This window comes from Pezoporus occidentalis, unplaced genomic scaffold, assembly GCF_034315485.1.
Source record: "Pezoporus occidentalis ecotype Australia unplaced genomic scaffold, CSIRO_AGI_Poc_V1 ctg83, whole genome shotgun sequence".
NCBI lineage: Eukaryota > Metazoa > Chordata > Aves > Psittaciformes > Psittacidae > Pezoporus > Pezoporus occidentalis.
Genome location: NW_026916192.1, coordinates 1,058,553 through 1,078,433, shown reverse-complemented (window position 1 = coordinate 1,078,433; position 19,881 = coordinate 1,058,553). Strand labels below are relative to the sequence as shown.

The window sequence follows — 19,881 nt, the reverse complement described above, 5'->3', positions numbered from 1 at the left end:
CTGTGTAGGAGGAACACGGGTTAAGCTGCCTCTGTGCATGAGAACAGAAAAGGCTGTCTGGGGGATTTGGGTAGAATGGAAGGGTGTGGGGCATAAACCATGTGATTTTCCCCCAAATCTAGTGTCTGCAGCCTCTCGTCAGGTGCAGCATGAGCCAGCTCTGCTGCTGTCAATGGACACTTTGCTCTATGGGTTTGCTTAAAAATAAAAGCTGGATGGAGTTGAGCTGTTTCTCAGATGGATCTTCCCTTGGGGAAAGACTTCTCCAAATCCTTTCCTCCATGACCTTGGTCGCCATGGAGGTGGGGGCTGAAGAGGAACTTGCACCTCTCCCAGGTCCTTGCTCCCTGTCCCCACCTTGCACCCTCCTCGTCTGGCTCCTGTGGCCTTCCCCACTGCTTCCTGCAGTTGGAAAAGCACGTGCTTGTCTCTTCTCCCCGCCTGGGATGCTGCATCCCTACAGCCTCATAAAGCCTGTGGCTATAGAAGCTGGCAATGGGAGAAGTCACTTTTACCACCCATTGCAGGGACCAGTGATGGAGTGGGGAGCTCAGCATCCACCTCCCTTGGTAGAGCCTTGCCCTTGGCTCCCTGGTGGAAGTCTCAGTGGCTCTGGGGCCATGTCAGGACACTGCGGGTCTGCACAGGAGATGTGCCTGTGCCTGATGAGTGATGGGATGGGGTCACCAGATGGCAAGCTCAAGGTCAAGCAAGGCAATGGCCACGCTGCTGGGAAAGACTTGGGAGGAAGCCAGCGAGGCCCCAGTGTCTCTGCAGATGAGGTGTTCTCCCAGTGCCATCTGCACACTGACACTGTGCCAGCCCAGGCAGGGAGCGGGGCTTGGGCAGGGAGCTCTGCATAAGGCCGAGGAGCTGGGACTCTGGGCTCCTAGCACAGCATTGCTCTGAGATTTGGAGCACCACCAGCACTGTCCTCAGCCTAACAGAGAGCCTGCACTCCTCTCGCTTTGCAGCTTATAAACCACTGGTCACTGCTCAAAACCGCTGTGCAAAGTGCTCTTCTGCTGCCCTGTGCAAGCCTGGCATCCCCTGGAGAACGCAGCCTCCCTTGCTTCCTCTGTTCTGTTCATATGGGGCTTCTTCTCACACACAATATTCATTTCACATCACTCATTGGTCCCCTCTTACTGTAACAACTGAAAAAGGACACCTTAATCATTGCATATTAATATTTCATACTCCAACTAACTGCCTTCCATCAGAGCACTTTGTCGTGCCCAGATTACATTCAGCACAACCATCAGGCACATTGGCTTAGTGTCCTTTCCATGCGAAACAGCACAGCTCACCAGAGCAGTGCTATGAAGTACAGCGTCTTCTCATGCCATCGTCTCTTTGACAGGACACATAAAAACCAGTGGGCATGATTCAGAGCAGAGTAACTCAGACATGAGTGACATGCCTGAATAGGAAAATATACACAGCAGAGACACATATAAACTGGTTATAGATCAATATTCTAATAACTATCAGCCTTCAGTAGATGCATTTTCACAGCTATTATTTTACCTTTCATGCCCCAAGCACAACTGCAACAAGACAGACTTGGGTTGGAAGAGAACAAGACAGAAGGCAAGTAGTAATAACACTTGGACATAGATGAATGCATACAGGGGTCCTTCACCTTTAGAACCTCAGAGAACACCAAGCACAGATGACTGTGATTTTCTGCAAGGGAAACTGAGGCCCAGGCAGGAGAGGTCTGGAGGGTGTGTGCCACCAGCCTCATCAAAGCTTACAGAAACATCATAACCACACCTCCCGCTCCCAAACGCACCCAATGACATAGGAGACTTTTGGAGATTTAAGGATGAGATTGTCATAAATTCCTTCCTTCAAGCCACACCACAGTGACCCCATAATCACATCCATCTGCAGGTATGCTGTGCCACCTCAGGGCTCTCCCACCATCCCCTGACCATCACCCCTGCAGCCTACCCCTACCACAGATGCCAGGACCACAGCTCTCCATGGATTCACCACCCTGCTATGCATGGCACGAGGAAACCTGTTTGCCAGACTGAGAAGAAAGCATGGGATTGACTGAGCTTGTACCCAAGAAGTCAAGGATCCCCAGTGCCATTTCTTGGAGGTGTGAGGACCACTCTGAGGTCCCACACAGCTCCCATGCTTAAGGAGAGCCTGTGCCTGCCTGCACATGGCCCCAGTGATGCTGCAGCACTCAGGGGTGCACAGATACCCACCGCTAGCACTTTGTCCTAGGACAGCACGGCCGGAAAGAGTGTCACAGTCCCTGCTGCCACAAACATCCAGGAATCCCTTCAAAACACTGATATTCAATCTGGTAAGAGCCCAAGGCCAGGGCTGCTTTTTTTCCTCCCTGCTTTAAGTGCCTTGCTTCACAGATTAGCTGTTTAATTGAGAGCCAGGTGTCTGAAATCCCTAGGAGCCTCTGTCTTAGTGATGAACTGTCAGAGAAGAAAAAGGCAAAGCAAACCCACTGAGCCCCACCACCCTCTCTTGCAGAAAGCTCTTTATTTCAGCGTGATGGCAACACGCAGCCGGGCTCTCATTCTCCTCTTATCACGCTTCTTCACAAAAGAGGAGATGTGGTTTTTCATCCTCCGTCCAGTAACAAGTTTTCCCAACTCAGTGGCTTTCCACTGTGAGCCAGATGACAAATGAAGACATCCTGCAGGGACCAGGGCCAGGTTTGGGGACGGCTTGGCATTTGGAGTACTGAAAAAAGCAGCAGCAAACCTGTGTCTTGCCAGCACACGTGATGGATGCTGCAGCCTGTGGTGCACTATGCTCCAGTGAGAGCTGGGGGTCCCCAGCTCTGATGCCAGGGCTGCTGCACCCCTGCTCAATGATGGAGGAAGCCTGAATGACACAGCTTGATTCAGGTCTTCTTTAACCATACTCTTTCACAGGACAAAACCCAGTTCTGCACCACCTCACTGCTTTTTGGAGGGTGCCCACCTCCTTTCACCCCCAACTGTAATGTCTGTACATCTTCCTTACAAGTGGGAAGAAGGATGGTTTTTAGGGAGGAACAAGGCAGTTAACATGCCCCAGCACAGACTGGCATGGCTGTGACACTGAGCATCTCCCTTCAGGCAGCCATCAACCCAGATGCTCATCTCTAAGGGATTTCTGACTAAAACAGTCCTTCTTTTAGCCAAAACACCCTGAGTCTTAGAACAAAACAGAGACAGCTACAAGACAGAGGAGCTCCACTGACTGCGCTGCCGCAGCACCATTGACAGCACAGGAATGCACATGCATTTAAAAGCAAAGTCCCTACTACCCCCGGTGCCAATCATTCCTCCCCCAGGAGCTGCAAGTAATTTGCTAGTGAGTCCCCAAATGCCAGAGCTGAGCTCCAAAGCATTAGTTTAATAACCAACACAAGCCCTGCAATGTTTTTAATAACTCCTGAGTCCCCAGCATGTCCTGCACAGAAATCCAGAGGGGCTCAGCCCTCCTCCCGGAGAGCAGAAAGACCCTGTTCACTGTTCCATGGCTCAATAAATGGAGTAAACTGGAAGGAAACCAGTCCTTGGGGTTTCTGGGGGAAACAGCTTCGATTCTCTCAAACGTGATTGTTAAGGGACCAGAAAGTTATTAAAAAAAGGATACAGACAAAGATGTCACAATTATTAGACCAGTTCTGCAGGACCAGGGCTGACTTTTGGGGAAATCTCTGCTCTGCTCAGAGAGGCGGCAGAGCCAGAATGCTGGAGATCAGCTCAGCAGGAGCCAGACTAACTTCTTGTGAAGCTGTGGGTTCCCTTTGCAAATCTTTCCCCCCCTGTAAAGTGCCTGAGGACACTATTTCCTCCTCCCGAGCACACACACTCTGCAGGTCCAGTTTCAGCCCAGTTTCCACCCTGCACATCATATTTTCCTTGGTAGAATGAAATGATTTTAACACCTGACATGCAGGAGACGCTGCTGCTGTAACAACTCTGGATGGTGACTGCCTGTAATGACATATGTGGTGATGCATCTGCACCACCCAGGGTCACAGGAGAGCATCCAGCAATTACTCCCTCTGCGAGCACACTGGGAACTCCTGGGGAGCTCGGGGTCACAGCTGTATTTATAACCTGCCCTCACTGCCTGCTCCCTACCGAGCACTCAGGTCTCAGTTTATGGGGTGGGTGAAGGACGGGGTGTAGCTGCTGCCCACCTCTGGTCTCCTTCACCCCTGTTTAGATGGTGGCTGCATTCATCCTGTGCACCTGGGTAGCACAGAGGAGAGAGCAAAGCTACTGAGCAGGAGGGAGAGAAAACATCAGACACACCTGATTCAAGCACATTTGTTGCGGGACGTACGCAAATAATCCTGCCTGACACCATTAGCTTGTGGCAGATGCTGAGTTCTGCATTTCACAGGGTTCTGGTAGGAGGGGCTGGTCTGTTCCCTTGATCCATCTTACCCTCTGCCACCTCTGACACTCATTTACACCGGCGCATCCTCTCCCAGAGCCGCTCTGTGTCACCAGTACACACTGGGTTACGTCACCTATGGCTGAAGCACTGGGACCAGCAAGCATGGGGATGCTGATGCCTTTGTGCTGGATAGAGGAGAGGAAGGCAGAGCTGGACTCCATAACCTATTTTTGAGTGCTACCTCCACAGATTTGGGATTAACTCCCTTCTGATGCAGGGTGCTGCTGCCCAGATGAGCGGATACTGAGCACACAGCAGCATGGACAGAATTAGATCTCTCATAATCTTCCTTCAACTATCCATCTTGCTATGCAAACAGCCTCCTTTTTTAATTTTTAATTAAAACAACAAGCCATTTTGAACTGGAGAAATCCTGCCAGCTGGCTCTGATTTAAATTGCAGTGCAACTGGTAAATCCTTCCATAAATAATCAATAGCTGGTTTAATAAGTATTTAATCAGTTGCTAAAGGTACAACGGTTACAAAGTCTGTCAGGTCAGCACACAGTTTATAGCTGTGGCTCGTAACTGTCTGTCCTACATATTATTCATGCCTACAGAAAGCTTAAAAATCTATTCATTAGTGCCTTAAATCCTGTCTAGTAACTGCGATAAAGGGATGACCTGCAGCTGGATCCTCTGAAATGCATCCAAGCAGCCCCTGCAGCAGCACTGCCCCTCACCCTGCCTGTCTCCACAAACTTGGGTCTCATTCCAAAGGACAAACACATGTGTGTGGTCATGCTGGAGCTAAGAGGACTCCCTGTGGGGCAGGACATGGCTCCCATAAGGCAGATACCAGAGGTGTGCACATATACATGATGATCATGGATCATCACCTTTACACCAAAGCTGCTGATCTGCATTGGCTTTGGAGGCAGTGTTCCCTCCCACCTGCTTGTAAAGCCAAAGTCTCTCCTTGGGCCAAAGATGGACAAACCCTGTCCTACCAGCAGTGCAGTGTGACAGCAAGGAGCATTCAAAGTGCCCCTGACCCTCAGTCCTGCCCTACAGCTCAGAGATGCATTTCTTTGGAAACAAGGATGTGTCATGCACTGACCAGGATTTTCAGGCAGGTATCGACCTTGGTGGGTTAAATTTGGGTTTCCACTCCAAAGCTAACAACACTGCATTTAAAACACGAGAGTCCTGACAGCATACGAGGCAAAAAAAGGAAACCCCACCATCAGCAGTGTGCTAGGAGCACGAATGAAAGCATCCTCTGAAGCCTACATGGATCACCATGCTGGGTTTCACCCTACAAGAAGGAGCTCCTCTGCACTTGAACATGAACACCCCATTCTCATTGAGCTTTCCTAGACTCTGCTTTTCCCATGAAAATATTCCTTAAATGAAGGCATTTTTCTCCTAAAAAAAAAAAAAAACCTCAAAAAAGGATCATTCTTTAATTGCAGAATATGCAACAAGTTGACTTCAGGAGCCTGCTTCTAATCGCCTTGGAAATCTCTCATGAACAGACTAACATTCTTTTTGACAGCAGCAAAATAAATTTTAAAGGTCAATTGAATCAGATAAGCCCAGCCTGGCAGCACTTTCAGATGCAGAATTCCACGGATAATGTTTAGATTATGTTTGAGAACAGAAACAAAATTCTTTGGAGGAAAGAATCTTTAAAAGGAAAAAAAAAAGGGGGGGGGAAGAAAATGAAAAGGAAACAGCAATTAAATAGAATGTCATCCATAATCCCAGTCGTGCAGATCCTGATGATTACCTACTGGGCTATGGACAATGCTACATGTATTAATCTAATTAAAGCCCTTTTTTACAGGCATCTGAAGGCAGCTCATTAGTGTGTTTCTGAGATGTTCATTAATGGCTGGCCATGACTAATTTCTTGAGAATTATTCTTTAATTCTTTATCATTCGCAGCCTAATAGGAAAACACAATGTTTCCATCCCCCACTCTCCCACTCGTACTCAGTGGAGACGGGTTCTCATCAACTGCCTATTGACTTGATGTTCCTTAATGAACAACTCCCCCCCACCAGACCAAATGTTGTTTTAACAGCAAATGATTTATTTATGAGGAAAAGCAAGTGAACTTTCTGGGAACTTTCTGAGCTGTTAATGAACTGGCATCTTTGCTGATGCCTTTTGCAGCTCCTGCTTATGGCAGAGAGGAAATGGAGTGGTGGGAAAGCGGGGCTTCCAGGCTGGCTGCAGAAACGCCTCCTGCTCTGGTCCATGAGCCCAGCGCTCACCTCCTCATACAAAACACCTCTGGCCATGGCTAATGGGTAGCCTCAGGAGCACTCCCAAGATCCAGCGTTGAGCCATGTCACAGCCTAAATAGGGCATAGAATCATTGAATCCCAGACTGGTTTGGGTTGTAAAGGACCTTAACATCATCCACTTCCAAGGCCCTGCCACAGGCAGCAACATCTTCCACTAGACCAGGTTGCTCCAAGCCCTGTCCAACCTACATGATACAGGTTCCTGTGAGGATATATGGGCCTCCAGAAGTAGGGGGGAAATGTGGGCTCCTATTTCATGCTGCCAACCCACCACTAGGTAACTGAATCACCTGCCAGTGCCACCCAGCTTCCAAAAGGAACTGCTGCAGATGGAGCTTCACTGATGCAATTCTCAGTATTTAGCCATTCTATCTAAGCACAAGTCCTGCACCTTGATGCCACAGCCCCTTTAACACACAAACACTACTTTGATCCCAGCCAAGCTGCTCCTGCTCATCCCAAAGGTTGTGCTGGGTTCCTGGGGCCATCCCTGCCTCTTCCAAGCCATGAGGGCTATGGCTGGTTTTCCTGAATGACTGAGCAGAAATCAGGGATTTCCACATCACCACGTGCTTCCTGCTGCTGGGGATTTCAGCAAAGCCCCAAGTGCCAGAAGACCTGGCAAAGCCAAGAGCTGGGGAGGACACAGTGAGTGCAGTCACCACAAGCAGATCAAAGGAGTCCCTCCGGGACCCAGATCAAACTGTTCCTCCAAAACGCTTGTCCGTGTTTCCTACAGAGAAAACCAGCTGATTGTCCCTACACCTCCACCGGACTTCGGGTCATGGGTATCACCAAAGCCGGGCGCTTGCTCCCCATGGAGCTGAAGCGGGGATGGGGAGCCTTAGGGATGCAGAGCAAGAGAAAATTGCTGGTCGTTGGCACACTAACCTTCAGTTCTTTAACAGCGGAGGTTTCTGACATGCTCCTTTCCTCTCTCAGTTAATTAGCAGCTGACTGCCTTTAAAAATTATGTCAGACCCTAAATATGCAGACTGACATAAATGATTATGATACAGAAAGTCAAGCCGCTGAGATGTGGGCTCTTACCTCACTTGAGGTGGGATTTGCTGAGGTTTGGTTGTCTAAATACCACCTCCAAGGCTCCACAGTAATTGGGGAGGGACCCTCAACCCAAGGAAAGCATCTCATATGGGAAGGATGGAGCCTGCAGGGTGGAACAGGGACACCCGAAAAGCAGCTGAGCTGCTCGAGACGACCACTATGTCAAGACCTATGTTGGTAGCCATTTCTTTCCCATTTGAGAAATAATAAATCCTGCTCCCCACCTACTGGTCTTTGCCTCCCCAGTTCTCCAGATGCAAAGAGTAGAAGAAAGCCTGGATTTATGGAGGGTACATCCGCTCCCATGTGCTGTGCTACCCTCAGCATCAGTTCACTTGAAGCCCAGGGGTGACTGATGGTCTGGTGATGTTCCCACTGACGTCAGCAAGTGTTGGGTCAAAGCCAGAGATAAAAGTACCTCATCTACTGCTCTCATTCTTCATCAATACCCTCATGCCACTCTTGCATACCGTGATTATGTGTGATGGTTCAGGATTGTGTGGACTCCTGGGGCTCACTGCTGATGCCATTTATATCCCTTCACACTCTGCCAGCCCTTCTCCAGGAGAGCATCACCCTTCCTATCACAGTGTTAAACTACCACAGAGGAGGCTAAAGACACTGACCCCTTTTTTAATAATACAAGATGATTAGTACCCCATCAGTGTTGTTGATTATGCTCATTCTTTGCTGTAAATGAAGTTTAGAAGTCATTAAAAGATTTGTCAGCTGTGACTTATGAGCCCTTCTTGCTGCAGGGGAGTGAAGCAATGACAAATTCTCTCCACCACCATATCATCTGTTATGTGTTAGAAGTTGCCATGTTCCAATTACCAGGGACCCACTGAATCCATAAATGAAAAGCAACTTGAATATCCTGCACAGTTGCTGGGACCGTTAGTCAGAACCGGTGGGATTCACGGCATCAGGCTGAGAGGGAGTCAGGACTAAAACCACTTCAGTGCATGCAGGGCATCACTGGCTACTGTATGGGTTTTTATCAACCTCAATGTCGCCTTGGGCAAACCTCTGGGGAGCTGGATCAACTCCTGCCTTCCCAAGCAGGAGACAAGAGTGAAGGGCTGCAGGAGCTGAGGGCTAGGGTTACTGGGACATGACCAGCACTGGGTGGTAGGATGGGGCCAGAAGAGCTCTGCAGTCAAGTCAGAAACAAAATAAAACAAGCAGCTTGCTCATTTTTCTTGCTTGCAGGACAGTGGCAAAGGATACAGTTAGTGCCAGGTGCTGTGCTGCCTTGTCTGCCTTCTGATGAAGCTGGCACCAAGAACAGCCTGGCTCTCTGGGGACCCTGCAGCTCCCCACCAGCATGGGCTGCTCAACCCTTCCATTCCCATGGGATGCTGAACAGCTTTTCTGCACCAGACACTCTTCCCCTCAGTCATGTAGGTAAGCTACTGGCCCCCGAGTCATGGCAGGAAGACAGAAGCTCTTCAGGTCATCACAGAATCCCAGACTGGTTTGTGTTGGAAGGGACCTTAAAGCTCCTCCAGTTCCAACCCCTGCCATGGGCAGGGACATCTTCCACTAGAGCAGCTTGCTCCAAGCCCAGTACAACCTTGGCCAGGTCTTTGTAGCACCCTTTCTCTAGTCCTGGCCCTGGGGACTAGCCCCAGTGTGCAGATTACACACAAAGCCGATGCCTGTCAGTGACTCCCAGTGCTCATCCGCTGCAGGGGAAGGGCACGCACCGGGTGTTACCAAACTGCTGGGTGATGCCAGCGAAACACTGCAGAGCTTCTTGTTAACACAACAGCTTATAAAATCAATTAGATCACATTAAATGGCAATTTGGCCCTCATCACACTTAACCTCCATGTGAGCGGGGTAATGGCCCATGGAAGTTTACTGCCTGTGTGGCTTTAATTTGTTGGGCATGGTGGAGGGAGCATTCACAGTGACAAACTTTGCTTTCCCAGGCAACAATATCTATTGCTAAAATCTTTGAGATGGGCTTCTCCCCAGGGTTTTCTCTATGAGACCCCACTGAAGGTGTGCCACGGGAACCAAACCAGAGCAGGGACCACAGTCATGACTGTGTCTGGAGCTTGTGTCCTACATCTGGCACTGGCCAACACCTAGCCACTGCCTGTAACACCAGCAGAGGACTAATGTGCCCACTCAGTGCAAAGAACTGCCTGCAGGTCCCCTGAAGAATGTGGCTGACAACCTCACATGCAAAGCTTGATTGTCTTTCATTTACCCTCCCTCACCATGCAGGCTGGCATTTATCCTGTTACCCATACTTTATCCTATTTTACCCTATCAAATCTGATCTTTCATCAGCAAAACTGGCTGCCTGGGTTTGTGTCTACCAACGCTCACTCGAGCCAGTGTGACTTTCAGCTGCTGTTTGCTTTCCTGGCTGTGTAGGACATCTTTGACTATCACCAAGAACTGTGAGCAGCAACAGATCTGTCTGAACACGGCTGCTCCACAATTACTCATTTTAACAGTAGCAGTCATTGGAAAAGCAAAAGAAGAATGATTTCATTTTCATAACCTTGAGCTCCCCCTGCCCTGCTTGGATGAGCTTGCCTGCATTATTTTCATCCCCCAGAACACAGACACCACATTGCTCCTGCTGCAGAGAGCACCGTGCGTCTTTCACACCCACTCAAGACTTGGTGTTGGCACTCAGATGCCCAGGGCTTCACCAGTGTGGCGGATGATGAACCCCTCCCCAGGAAACCTGCTATTGACCCAAACAGATAAACCCTGGCCATCCAACCCACACTTGATTCCTCTAGTTAGTTCTCATGTGTAAATGCTGAATGAGCCCCATGGGAGCATTTGGGAAGGACCAGAGGTGCGATGGGAAAAAAGGATGGCTTGTTTTCTGATACCTGCAGCTTATGGGGCATCAAGTCAGCTCTTATCACTTGAGGCTATTCAAAACATCATTTTTTTTCCCCCCTTTTTTCTGGCTTTGCTGAGGTGTTCTCTCACAGTGCTACCTGCCCAGCTGACCTCTGGCTCCTGAGCACAGAGGGGTAAATATCACTGCAGTCACTTCCTTCACAGTTATTTAACATCTTAACTTGTCTCAATGGTTCAGATACACTGCAACCGGCTTCCAGCTGGGGACAACAGCTAAAACTGGGAGGGCGCTGTAGAAAGGGTGTTGATCATCCTTCATGTAAGGAAATAAAAATCTTCCCCTTTGAAGCACCCACAGGAACAACTTACATAGGAAAGCAGGGAGAAATCCTCTCTTACACTATGATCTTTAACCTCCATGTGCCATAGTCCACATCTGCATAAAGGGGTTGCCTTTTGGGCTCAATATAAAGTCATGAAGATTTGCTCATGGCTGCAAATTACCTTGACGAAAAGCAACCTGTAAATGCAAATGATGACAGTGATAGCTGCTATATATAACGTCTGGAAGATCATTAATGCCAATCAGCTCACATATATGGAATATACACCTTGTCAAAGTAAAATGAGATCACTTTACAATAAGATCCCAAGCTGGGTTTATAGAGGTAATAATAGTATCAATAAACACAGACTTCTTTCAGATGTTTGACTTGGGGCACATGTTTCCACTAGAAACCTGAACAGTAAAACATCAGCTTGGATTAAGACCTGGCTAAACAGGGAATTCTCCACCCATCATCGCACAGCTGCTGTCAGGGCCCCATCATAGCCGGTTTTTGCACCCATTCTGTCTTCTGTCTTTACTAATGATCTGGAGGAAGGCATTAAACCATAAGAGTTGCTGTCTGCAGATGAGATGAATAACAGAGTGGGTCACAGCAAAATGCATGGTACTGAAGCAGAGCACATGGGCTAGATTCACACGGTGAAGCACCCTCTTTTGGATACAGAAACTATGGAAAGTCTTTGAACTTATTGTGGAAAACTAACTGGACCCAAAGGGCTTATAAAGTCCTGGGGTGATCAGACCAGGTACTGGTTTCGGGAGGCAGATAATCCTGCTAATTCCTGGTCAAAATCCAAGGAAGTCACAGACAATTTGGAGCTACTCAAGTATTGGAAAATACTCTTTTTTTACAAAATCTTTGTTTTTTGACAAAGAATAATGTACCTGGTGGCTTGGCCAGGGGCTGTGAGTGCCATGATGGACAGCGCAAGCGCAGAGGAGAACTTATCAATCTGCTGGACCAAGCCATGACAGCAGCCGGTGACTGAAGGTGAAGCTACTAGACAAACTGAGATGATAAACAAGGTACAAATGCTTAATGCTGTGGGTAATCAGCCTGAGAGACTCCTTGTTTTGATAGATCTTCTACTGGTTTTAAAGCAAGGTGGATTATTTTCCTAAAAAGCCTGCTGCTGTTTATGTGTTAGTTCATTACGGCATCCAGAGCCACCCCAGGGCCTGATTTATATAGGTGGTCAGATTAAGGGATAATTTGATTTAATAAATTTATTCGGCACCTTATCACACACATGACTGCTCATGCACATGCTGTATTTGTTTCACTGCCAGACGAGCTCTCCCTTCGCCACCACCAGGACATGCTGTCACAGGCAGGAGGTGATCCGGTTGCCTTGCTAAAGGTAATGTTAGTTGTAACACTTTATCTAGAGTCCTAAAATCTACAAGAATGTACCCCTTTGGCTGTTTCCCTGTTTAAAAGATGTTCAGGTCTTACTTTCAACTCTCTTTGAAATGAAATCCACATTTTCATAAGTCGCTATCACCAGATGAATCCTGATTTCAGTCCAGCCCCAGTGATGCTGCTGGTATCACTAAAACTGAGCAGGGAAGAGACACTCCAGTGTTTACTCAGGGTTCGATTCTCATTCAGCATGAACAAAACCCTGCTAGCTTAACTAAACTTCACGTGGCCAGCTATGCAATAAAGATGGGTGCTTTGAGCTGATCCTTTACTGACTCATGAACAATTCCCCTCCTACATGCACACACAGAGACTGGTTCCTGCTGCAATTAACTATCACTGCTCCATTGAGATCACTAGCCAAGATATAGTGGGAATATGTGAATTACCATTATGACTTTATTGGGTTTTTTCCTGCCTGAAACCTTGTGTGATGCCATTTCTTCCTGCACTCTCAGTCCTGCATTGGGATCAATTCAGCTGTGGCTCCTCCTGGCTGCAGAGCAGAAGATGAAGTGCTAAATACACAATGATATCAAGCTGCATGCAATCACTGCCCTACTTTTGGGAAGCAGCATGTGCAGTACATGTACTCTGCAGAGTCATTTCTCTTTGAGATACAAATGGGCTGCAAGGAATGGCACAGGTCTCTTGTGCTATGCATAGCAGGAGCAGACAGTGTCTTCTCCACCTAAACATCTGCATTATAGGCCTGATGTAGAGTCTAAGAGCAGGTAAGGAGGGGCAAGATCCAGAGGAGAGGTTTGGGAGCCACAGAGGCTAAATCAAGCTCAATCCAGAGCATGGAGCAGGGAATTACACAGGAATTTGGTGAGATTTCCACACCTTTACAAAGCTCCCTGCTGCCTGGACATCTCCTGACTAGAAAGATTAAAGGGATTAGAGGCTTACAGATGATGAGGCAGGGAAAGGCTTTATAAAAATACCAAGGTCTTCATTTACAAGGATGTTTGAAAAGTGAATGGAGTGAGGATTCTCTCCCACAGGAAAGTGGGAAAATTTATTCTGAAGCAAGGTTATTTGACCAGTAAAGTGGCTGGCTCATTCCATGTGAAAGTACTAATGTGTATTTTACACAGTGCAGAGACAAAGGCATCCCTCATTTGCTCCTCTACAAATTAGGTGAAGAGAGTGAATAGGGTTAGTAGGATAGGTAGAGAATATGGTGTTATGAATACAACAACAAAATCACTGCTAAAGTAAAGCTGGGAAGCAGTTTTCCACATGAGTAGTTCATTGATTAAAGATTATATCTGGGGTAGGCTGAACACTACTCCCAAAGCATGCAAAAAGTCCCACTGGAGCACTTGCAGGAGTAAAGTGCAGGTATCTTATTTTCCATACACACACATAGTTCAGTATTGGCAACACCCTGCTGAGCCTTCTCCTGGCTTTCACTCCCATCCCTGCCCCAGGAGGGTTGTGCTGTTTCCCATGCTAGCTGATAGCTTGGGTCTGCCCTGGTTAAAAGTGAGGCTATAAAAAGCAGGGAATGGAAAGAGCCCTTGAAGGCTTTCCAAAGTAGGCTTTACAATAAAGAATATGCTTTTCCCTTTCCATTCTCCAGAGGCACAGATCCATCAGAGAAGGAAAGGGCAGGATGGGTGACGCTGAGCAGCCTGAAGAGGCTGGAGGATTCCTGTCTTGGGTACACCCTCCCAGAGGACATCCTACTCAGGCTTGTTTCTCCTTGGCCCTGAATGCAGCTCCTGCAGAAGAAGCAGCGATTCCCAGTGTAGGTGTCTTTCCATGCTGGCTCTTTCAAGCATGATTTTCTCCATCCTCAGTCCCTGCTGACCTGTGCACCCCAAATAATGTTGTACCACCAGGAAGCCAGGCAGCGTGAAAAGCCTCATCTTCATGGGTTTGTAGAGCTGTCTCTACAAACAAGATTGTGCACAGCTGTAAGAAGGCCCAAGATTGTGCACAGCTACAGCACTCCTAGAAACCCTCTCAAAACTTCAGACCCCAGCACCAAGACCCCTGTTTGCAATACCTCTGAGCCAGACTGAAGGAGCTCCAACATCTGCAGGCATCTGCTCTGCTTGTGCTTCTGACAGCCCCGCACCTCTTGGTGCAGAAGAGATGCTCTGAGTTTGGTGTCCACCACCACGCATGAGCCTAATACCAAAGAGAGCTCAGCCTCCTTCGCATTTGTCATGAAAACCAAAGATGGTAAGAGGGAGATTAATACATACAGGGCTAATACTACAGGTGACTTGTTCTGCTCAAGCTACACGATACTGGCATCAGAAAGGAGAATCCACCCTGTGAGATGCAAAGTGGATGGAAACCAGGTTTGGCTGGATGAAGGGCCTGTCCCCTAATGCAGCTATTTCCCCAGGCCACAGAAAGTTGGTGCAACTGAATCTGGGCCATGAATCATGTGCAACTGAATCTGGAGTCTCTGTGCCATGGGGCAGATGGTCCCGGGGCAGATGGTCCCAAGGCAAAGCACTGCAGTGGTGGCACTGAGACCATCTACAAGTCCTAGAGCTCCTCTGAATTACTCCAAGGGCTGGATCAGGAGGAGGAGAGGTGTTGTGTCATGGTCATGCAAAAACCCTTCTAAACTGATTTTTGGTGTATTGAGCTGCAACCAACTTACCCCTTGAAGAGCAGAACTGGAGTCACACGTTCTGCTAATAAAGAACACCCAACATCCAGATACTTTGGTACAGAGGAAACACCAAATGGGACATCAAAAGGGAAACAGCCTATGTGGTTAACACAGCATTAAGTCTCCTGGTGCAAATCATAGGTGTGTTATGTGCAGTCCCACCAAGGGGAAATACCTGTCCACTGATGGTCAGAGACAGCACCAATGCTAAAAGCAGCAGCAGAGCTAAACATCCCTCAGCACTTCAAGGCCACACTGATGCCCTTGTCTCTCAGCTGTGTACCCACACAACCAACCCATTACAAACAGATCATTTAGATTCTATTTTAAAGCAGCAACAGGGGTGCAGAGAGGTGTAAATTGTGACATACATTTTACACAGTTCAGCCTCCCCTGCAGCATCATAAAACCTCATGAAAATAGGTCCATGCCAGGGGGTATGAACTGGAGTGTTAAACCTGTTAATCTACTTATACTTCAAAAACCCTAGGTGAAGTTGAAAGAAATTAAGAGAGATTAGGGCTGTTAATGGAATTCAGTGGTTTCAGGTGTTTCAGTTACAAAATCCCAGCCACAGAGCCAACAAGGGTGCTCCACTGAGGCTTCCAGTTCCCAACAGCCTGACCTGGTCATAAGGTTTTTGGAGTCAGATTGTCCCTTGGTTCACTTATACTATGCCTTGCAGAAAGGGGCTGTAATTCCTGATCTGATTTGCAGTTCACTCCTGCAGAACAATCAATAATCACTATAACCATGCCCTAGCTGAGCTCCTCTCTCTCATTACCCTAATTTTGGAAGTGGTATAACTTTGCTCTTTCCAGGACTTGCTCCTGATTTGTTTCTAGGGTTGCTGCCTATTGCTTTCCAAGCAGCCTCCACTGTTGCAGAGGACTTGCTGGTGGCTCCTGGGAAGCACAGTGGTGTGAAGGCAGAGGTCTTCTACCATGGGTGCTGGCGGGCTCTAGCTTCAGAGGGGCAGCACCCTCTACCACAAGTGAGATGAACACGGTGTCCCCACTTTATGTGCCAAGTGGCACCGACCATCACTGGCTGAGCACAGAGAGTCCCCTTCTCCCTTGGGCGCAAGCCCTGGGGGTGATTCTCATGCCTCTCCCATTGTCAGTGTGTCCTGGGTATGTGCACAGACCCAGCAGCGCTCAGCCCCAGCCTGGGCAGAGAAACACACTGATTCAGAGGAGGCTGAGATGCTCCTCCTTTGGGCACAGTCTCTGTTGGCATTAATAGTAATGGTAGAGTGAGTTGGCAGAGCACATATAAAACTTTTCAAGCTTTGGGTGAGATTTACAGAGCGCTGGGCATAGGAAAGTATTTACTGTGGAGCAGAGGCGAGAGCGAACTGAGAGAGCGGGACACAGGATGGAAGGCAGCATGATTCATTAGTGGGGAAGAGCAAGACAACTTACCTGTTTTCTGCAATTCCATTTTCAGCCAAGAAAAATGAGCCATCATAACAGAAATTATGTGACAGGAAAGGACAAACTGCTCTGATCAAAACAACAGCAGATAACTCCTGGAAGAGCCCTGTCACAGGCACCCAGCTCCATGAGGAGGGTGATATTGAGCTGGGAGGATGCTCCTGGCAGGACGAGGAGACACGGACACTGCGCACCCTCCCCTCCTCCAGGATGCATAAATAAGTGCTTGAAAAGCAAGCAGTGCACCTCCAGAATACTGATTCCCCAGTGCTAGTATTTTCTGGCTCCCTTCTACAAAGGCAAGGTGATGTGATTTAAGTCAAAGCATCATAAATACGTGGGAACTTCCTAACTGTAGATGAGGTGAGGCAGAAGAAGAGCGTGGAAAGGAAATACAGAAGCAATGAAAACAAAGCTAATAATGCAAGTTGCTGAGAATGGCTGGCTCCCAGAAATGCCTGAAATGGTTCCCAATGGCAAAGCTTTCATCTGGATCTCCACTGCACTGTTTCCTGAAGTGTGAACCTCGGGGTCAACAGCATCACGTTGGAGCTCCTCTCAAGTTAGCTGAGCCCTGAGCAGCAGTGAACTCCTTTCTGCCACTGTGCTGGCAGAGAGCAAACCCCAGACCCAGAGAGGGTTTTATCTTCTTATGGTGGAAGGAGAGGATAGGTTATCAGTCCAAACTAGTCTGCAGTTAGGCCATAATCCCTACTTGGAGATCAGTTAGTAGCCCCTGTTAAAAACTTGACTGGGGGAACAGGTTCAGAGAAGATCCAAGATCTAGGAAATGACTATTGAAATAGAGATCCAGATCTCCATTCAGATCATACAACAAAGACTTAGACACCACCTGAGTCTAAATCAGACCATTTGGAAAGCTCACAGTGATCTGAATGCTGAAATTTTTCCTTATGTTTTGAATCTGTTTCCCTTCAGTTATTCCAGAAACCAGCTGGATCTTAAGTCTGTTTGGTTCCTCCTGGAGAAAGCAAAGAACCAAACAGACCATGCTAGGTGGGGAGAGAGGAGCTCCTGCTGCAAAGGCTCTTTAATGTTTTGCCTTTCCCCATGACTAGGAACAAAACCTGCACCTATGTTGAGCACTATGTTCTTTTGCCACATTCACCTGAAGTGACTTGCCCAAGCCCTCACGATCTAGCTGTGGACGAGGAGAGGACAGTGCACAAACAGCCCCTTTCATTTTGAAACCTCAATCCCATACCCGGGTCTGCCATGTGAAGTGACACAACGCTGAACATCCTTTCCCAGCCTGCTTGTGCAACGCGGATGCAGATACATCTCTGCCATCCTATGGTCATCTCCCAGTTCCCTCCACAAGCCGAAATCCCATGATGAATTTGGACTCCTGATCAATTTAAAAACATATCTTTGAGTTGTTTGCATTGGCCTTCTGCCACTTGAGGGTGAATTTCCAATACTCAGAAATACACTACTGATCTTTTGCAAGTGAAGATGTTCACAACTGATATTCCTGTAAGAACTGAGGTTATAAGAAATTAAGACCAAAGGCCCATGGCAGAACCGCAAGGGCTGGCAAACCCTGCAAGAGACTGAGGCTGCAGCATGACACTTCCCTTTGCATAACTTACCCTACAATCATTTATTCATAAAATAAACATTGCTTCTAGCAGAACTTTATTATTAAAAGTTCCCCTCCAAAACACACGATTCTCATAATTCTAATGAAAATATGAAAATATGGATGAAAAGACAAGAAACAGAAACCTACCAGAAATCCAAGCAGCAAGACCTGTGGATCAGATGCTTTACTGATGCAAGCTGATGGACCTCTGGTGACTTGAGCTGTGTCATGACAATTCACACTGGCAGAAAACTCGGGGCACAGCTATTGTATAAGGTTAGGACTGGCCTGGCAGCAGATTTCCAGTGCAAGCTGAACTCAGCACAGACGTACTTCCATCAGTAAAGAAGCGTATTGGACGCTTTCCAAAAAGTGGAGTCTTATGATCTCGGAGATCAAAATTTAATCACATTTGAAAGAGAAGAGATAAATGAAAGGGATCTTAAGAGTTCATAGCAAAGGTGAGGCAAGCCCTGGGTCCTGGAACCACACATCTCAGAAACCTGCTGCATGTGCAGGCTACTGGGCTTGCTGTGTGTGAATGCACACCTGCCTTGGGTCTCGGGGGCCAGGGGTCAAGACAGCAAGTTTCTAATATGAAAAGATGTTAAGTAGACAAGATGCAGAGAGGAACCCTTTTGTCAGGCAACAGCAGGGAAACCCCACGCCCCAGGGTTTTAGGGTTCTCTCCTCCTGCCTTTACCAGCCGGCATTTACAAAATGCATCCTGAGGTCTCTGCATTATGGAAGTAAGGAGTCTTGTGGGGCGATGCTGGTGGTGACAGCACCTCCAGTGTGGTGGAGCACTCACTGGTGATATCCCTCCACACTGCTCCTGCTCCTCACACAGTGCAAGCCTGGCTGGTGCCCAACAAGGAAAACCAAATATCCTCACTTCAGGAGAAACAGGGCCATGAGGACTTTAAAGGCCTGAGCAAGCACTTCACTGTCATACCCCTACATGGGCTGCAGGTCAGCCAAAGGGAATAAGGAGCCCCACTTTCCCCATAGCTCCCCAGTGGTTTGCCAGACCATTCCCTTCCTGAGCCAGACAGTTCTGGCTCTCCTTAGAGCTCTCCCCATTGCCTGTGATGTATGACATCTGGGAACTCTCGTATGTGCAGTGGGCAGGCTCATTTATATAGTGTTTGAAAAATAGATGGTGTATGAAGTGCAATTTGGTGTTGTAGAAGAGTTCTGTCCCCCTTGGGGTGTCAGGGCATTTGATTAAAACCCTTTTATGGGAAATCAATATTTTACTCATTATAACTTTCATTCTCAGACCTAAAAACTACTGTGATGGACTTGTAAGATACTGCACTACATGCATGCACACCCGGGTCTGTGCGTTAGGGGAGTAATCCCTTAGCATTTATTTTTCTTTCATAAGCACACATGGAGGTAAATAAGCAGTGAGAGGGCTAGTGACAGGCTGCTGCAGGGATGCATCATTTACTGCTGGATTAAAGGTTCCCACTTAGAAACACTGGGCCAGACCATTCCATGGTCCTAGCCAAGGTGTGAAGAAGTATCTTGGATAAAACTCTTCCAAGGCTAAACCAGCCTAAATCTGTGAACTACACCTAAGGGCAGTGGCTAACACAGAGACTAGAGAGATGCTCAGCTGAATGAAACAAATACAGCCCTGACTTCAGATTCATGACACACAGCTGACTTTTGATTCTGCCTCTGAACCCCTGGAGGCCCTGGTGAGTCCCTTGGCAGCTCTGCACTTTGGTTTTCCCTTCTGTACAATGGGCTGAAGACACTGTCCTATGGGGTAACACCTGCAGCCAGACTAACCTCAGCTGCTGGAGAAGGAATGGGAT

At 47.9% G+C, this 19,881-nt stretch overlaps 1 protein-coding gene across 3 annotated transcripts in view; it reads right to left on the bottom strand.

Moving 5' to 3' along the window:
* The window catches only part of RALY (RALY heterogeneous nuclear ribonucleoprotein), a 118,301-nt gene that overhangs the window by 23,992 nt on the left and 74,428 nt on the right, over positions 1-19,881 (bottom strand). The window contains exon 3 of one of the 3 annotated variants that reach the window (XM_062604142.1): positions 17,672-17,815. The exons of the other annotated variants lie outside the window; for them this stretch is intronic. The gene's annotated coding sequence lies outside the window, so the exon portion shown is untranslated. The remainder of the gene's footprint in view (positions 1-17,671; positions 17,816-19,881) is intronic. 3 annotated transcript variants of the gene reach the window in all.